The sequence below is a fragment of the Leuresthes tenuis genome, unplaced genomic scaffold, assembly GCF_036924035.1.
Source record: "Leuresthes tenuis unplaced genomic scaffold, fLeuTen1.0.hap1 SCAF_12, whole genome shotgun sequence".
Taxonomy (NCBI): Eukaryota; Metazoa; Chordata; class Actinopteri; order Atheriniformes; family Atherinopsidae; genus Leuresthes; species Leuresthes tenuis.
In genome coordinates this window covers 20,682,866-20,688,532 of record NW_027325366.1, presented here as the reverse complement: position 1 = coordinate 20,688,532, position 5,667 = coordinate 20,682,866, and positions in this window count along the sequence as shown.

Below are 5,667 nucleotides of genomic sequence, written 5' to 3'. Positions count from 1 at the left end.
GCCATTTCAAACATGCTTGTTTCAGTTGGACCATGTTTTCAGTTTAAGGCCTCTGGATCGCGGTGCTCACGTCATACCAAAGACTCAATCCATCAGATCGCGTTAAACGTGTTTGATATCATAACCGCCACGTTCAGAGTCATTTAGTAACCTCATACACCACTTGATTACTCTGTTGTTTGTTATATGCAAAGATATAACCATCTTCTGAGCTCTTACATTCGACTGTTACACACGCTGAAACCTTCAGTTTAAGTGATTTAAAACATGCTCATACTGATTAATTTTTCTGATCCATAATTGTTTAATTGCCCCCCCCCCCCCCCCCCAGCCCCCCTTCTTTAAGGAAAAGAAAAAAATCTGCAGCACCTCCAACAGTAGAGTATGTAGTGTTTCTAAATTGTGTAAAAGGCTTTTGGAACGGTGGTGTGTTGTGCTACATTTTGATACTGGACTTTTACCATGTAACCACACACTTTGAAGAAATTTTCATCTTTTTATCTTTCTGATCTGTGCTTCGCATTTTCCAGGACCTCCGTGTCCTTTTATTCCTCCAAATAAGACTTACAAATGGGACCCAGCACTTAACCCCACGTGTCAAAAAAATTGTGCGAGAGCTTTTGAACGTTACAACTACCTTTTTCTTCTTTTTTTTTTTTCAATTTTTTTTTTGGGGTCAATTTTCCACTTCTCTTAACAACATTGTAACATCTAAGTACATTTTGTCAATGCTGTTTGTGCAATAAACTGAACTAAAAAAAGACTCCCCAGTTGTGGATTTATTTTTCTTTCCTCAGTGCATGAGCATTATTATTCATAGGGCAGAAATCTTTGCATCTCATGCAATATTTCCAGTCCAGCTCTGCAGTGGTCGTTCTGATTTATACTGTCAGACATGCTGGGGAAGGTCAGCGAGAGCCTGAGAGCAGGTTTCTGTTTGCTCTGCCTCTGCTTGTGTCATGCAGAGCTCAAGGTAATCCTGTACAACAGAGTTTAACGGAGCCTGTCTTTCGCTTCATGACAGGCGTTTTATTTATTTATTTTCTGCTCCAACACACGGGCTCATTTGGGAGTCGTCTTCACTCCCACACAGCCGCCCACACACTGCTGGCTGACGTCATAGCCACCCATCAACGGCAGCAGAGCTCAGCCTTGAGCGAAATGCACTGCAGCCGATATGCTGTGGTTTATACCCAGGATTGTGTGAATGGATACAGACACAGATAAGATGTGAGGGATTTAGATCTCAGCTTATTTCTAATTAGACTGATTAGTCTATTGTTGATCACAGGTTCAACAATTTCTTTATATATTCATCTCTTTCACATCAGTAATGTTCTGCAATTTACCTTTCTCATGAATTAAGATATGTCTCAATGGAATGTGCTTGAATCTGCTGTGTTTCATTGAGAGATCGAAAGAGTGTGTAAAGACACACGTGTCCACATGAGGTCAGCACTGCACTGGCAGAAATAGAAACTTTGAGACAAAGCCGTGAATCGTTTGGTTACAGTACAGTGCACAACACAAATAAGAAAACCACTGTGCAACAGTTCAATTTCACTATATTAAAAATGTGGATCCCCACAGTGGACACAGCAAAGGTTAGTTCATCTTTCAGTTCTGAGCTTGAAATCTTTCCTGTCCATTTATCATGTCAGGGATGCACATATAAAGAGGAACAATGTACTGAAAATGTTAAAAGTAATTTTGGAAAAACGTCTACAGTATGTGTGTTATTGGATTACCGATGTATTTATTTGTAAGGAACATTTTACTAATTTAGTTGAATTAATTTAGTTTTATTTATATGGTGCTAAACCACAACAAATGTCATCTCATAGCACTTCTAACATAAAGTCCAATTCAAACTCAACATAATATAGGTCACTGTAATGCAATAATAATCCACTAAAATCAAATTCATTAATATCCAAATTAGTCCAGTTCATACAATGTCGACTTGGAAAAAAAAAAACAAAAAAAAACAGTTGCCAGTTATGTAAACCAACAAATCACATGAAAACTTCCTTTCCATTCAATCCCCCCTCCTGAGCATGCATGAGGCGACAGTGGAGAGGAAAACTCCCTTTTAACAGGAAGAAACCTCAAGCAGAAACAGACTCAGGAAGGGCGGCCATCTGACCACATTTTCTTGAGAATTAATGATCAACAAAATATTTTTTCAAAAGTCATTCATATATGAAATATTTGCAGTTTTGTGGCCTAGAAAGACATTGAAAAAACATAATGCCATGTGTATTTAAAGCCGACTAAAAGGCTAAATTATAATTACTTGTTGTTCACCATTGTAGAGTTTAATTCCAGAGTAAATCAGATCACATGTAGCAAATATATGTCGATATATTTTTTTATTTAAACTCTGAACAGAAACATTGCACATTTGCCTTTTCATGCCTTGAGTTTCTGTCCGATGAGCCTGCCGTGAATAAATCCAAACTGGGAGAGGAAAAAAGAAACACAAGAAGCAGGTTACATTGCAAAAAAAACAAAGTTACCCACACGTGGAGACCTAATAGAAAAATAGAACGGCAATATTCACACGTAACCCACGCAACATGATGCAAGAGAATTTAAGTCATGCATGTCTGACGAGATAAAAGTATGTACTGATGAAAATATGAGGTATTTGTTGGCTCACGTGTTTGCTACATCCTTAACAAGTGGTTGGATTTAATACTGCACAAAACATGCAATTCAAAAACTTTTTCTGGTTGACTTCAATTGAGCGCCTCAACTAAAATACAGTAGAGCACATAGATCCATGCCGCACAATGTGCACAGTCACATTTGTAACTTCAGGTAACAAAGGTACAACACTATCCATGAGGCATACTCCCACCCAAAAAAACAACGCTTGTAATAACAATTAAAATAATGATAATATCAGCTTTGATATTACATGGGCACTTATGTACTACAAGTCTCAGTGTGTCAGTCTTCAGGTTTTTAGTTTGAAGCTTTTTTTTTTTTTTTAGCTTTGAGAACAGGCCAGAAATAAGACTAAAGCAAATGTTTGCCAGTTTTGGAAATATATACGTAATCTCTCTCTAAGGACTGGAGACAGTGAAAAACAGCTCGTCTGACTCTGTCCAAAGAAGATGTTTCAAGTCACTGGAAGCAGTGAGTTAAAAAGATTTTGACCAGAGCTCCGTCCTACTCACAGAACTGACGGTGCCTTCGGACTGTCTTGCCAAGAGTTCAGACAAACGACCACCTTTTGTGGTAGTTTGTATGTGCTCTGCAGCCGGGAAATGAATGGCTGTGGCATAATCAGGCTGAGGCCTAATCTGTCCGCAATCAAGCTTGTATGTGGACATTTTTTGAGAGCTCTGAGTTCACGAGAGGTGCACCTGACTGCTCATGTCACAGTCATGAGCTGTGGAGTTTCATTTGAAGGCAGCGTAAAACGTGGCTGAAACATGTTTTTTTTCCTCACGATCTCCAATAAGGCCGTCGCATTTATGATGTTTTAACTAATGAAAAACAAATCAACGTATCAGTGTAATATGTTCAGTGAGCAAATCACTGATGAAGCCCTGTTGATTATTAGGCCACTGGTTATCTTGTGCTAACTTCAGTCTGCATGTGCTATTCGCTTCAAGAAAAAAAAATGGGATCTATGTGAGTGTATTCTCACAGAGGAATGAGTGTGTCCATGCACATTTACAGGCAACTGACTGAGAGCTGACATACAGACCAGTTTGGAATGCGACTTATTTCAGTTCATTCAGCCGCAAGAATTAATGACCTATCTGCAAATGACACAATAAATTAATTATTTGGCTCTTCACATGGGTTACAAACAATAAACCTAAAGGGTTGGGATTGGGGTTACATATCAGATTAGACCATTGCCAGATCACCCAACCAGAAGACTCTGCCTGAAACCAGCCCCTAATTAGAGTCTTTAAAATGGTTCATGGTCGGTTTAACTAATTCAACACATAACTCCAAGCCAAATGTTGCCAAAATGAAATGAAAATATAATCTTGGCATTTTATGCTTTCTGCAAACCACAAACATGTGTCATCTTAAGGTTAAGAGCCAAAAAAGCTCAGTATCACTTCTAGCTCGTCAGATACTGACATGTCGGCCCAGTCCTAATTCCTCCCCTCGGTTCTAATCCTGCTTTTTGCAAAGGTAAGGGTGTCAATACCCCCATCTAAATGGCCCCAAACATCATAGCTGAAGGACTGGATGACCACCACGCTTTGATCCCCAGAAGAAAACGGGCATCTTATCTCTGCAAAATGGAGGGGTAGGACCAGGGACCGGAATATGAATATGACCAAACATGAAATGAAAACAAAACCTTCAATAGATTCAATAGTGTCATGGATGAAATAAGGTGTAAAAACTATGGTGCTACAATGATTTTAAACCCATGAAATATAGGTATTTCGCTCTCCACACACCAAATCCATGATGCAGACTTGTTTGATGGTTGATAAGGCCTGCTGTTGTGCATGTTGCTGGAGTCTTTGATGAGAAATCTTGAAATTGTGCATATCCATGGTTTGCAGAAAGAAATAAAGCCAAAAAGATGTTGCAAAAGTAGGTAACAGTAGGTTGTTTTTGTTGCCTTTTGTCAGAGTTCAGCTAATTGATGTCTCATTTTTATAATCTTAACTCTAAGCTTAGTTTACCAGCTATCAACGGTAGCCCTACCTTTATCAGATAATTATGAGAGTGGCATGGACCTTACTTCATAGGTGACACAGCGTAGCTCTTAAAATGTTTAACCGCTGCTTTGGAAATAAAATGTGACATTTTGTTCTAGCTTACATTTGTCAGTAATAAATCAATAGAGCTGAGGACTTTTCCTGCAGAAATTAATTTTTTATCAGAACAACTTCTCAAGGCACATTTTGTGTGTGTGTTTGTGTGTGTGAGAGAGGTGAGATCCTGCATTTATAAAACTGGGCAAAATATATCTCCATATGTAAAATGTTATTTTTAGTGGCTAACAAGGGCTAACAAGTAATAACTGCAGTCATTGGTTTTACAAATTATGGCAGAAATTCAGCATGGATCTACATGGATTTCCATACTATCTAAGAACCTCAGCAAAGAGGCCATGCATTTTTCATTAGGATCCTAAAACAAGGCACAGGAAGGGAGGGAGGGAGCGGAGAATTAAATTTGCATTGCAAGCACTGTCACAGGTCTTGCTGTTTCTGCACCACTTCATAAATCCACACTACAATCCAATCAATGCATTCAGTTTTTTTTTTTTTAAACAGCACTTGTAAATAACTCAATAGCCTATTTACAGATTTACAAAAAAGTCTGTTACCCCAAACAATATGCGAGCAACAAGAAGATACCAAGAGCCAAACAAACCGCAGCAGAGATAAACATTACACCCCATGTCTTTTGTTAAAAATCTGTGCATTGCCCAGGATAGCTGGTGTTCCTTGACATGTTGACACAGAGGTTTGTTCTCTTTCTGACAAGGTGTCATCAGCTGATTTGTAGCTGTTTCAACAAGCTTGCCAAACACAGCTCTGTCATCCTTCAGCACAGGGAATCTGAAGGGAGCAGAAAAACCTCTATGATAGCGCCACACTCAAGTCTAAAGCTCAACTCTAGTAGCAAAAGCGAAGAGGAGCAGAGCCCAAGAACCTCTGCATGCACTGCACT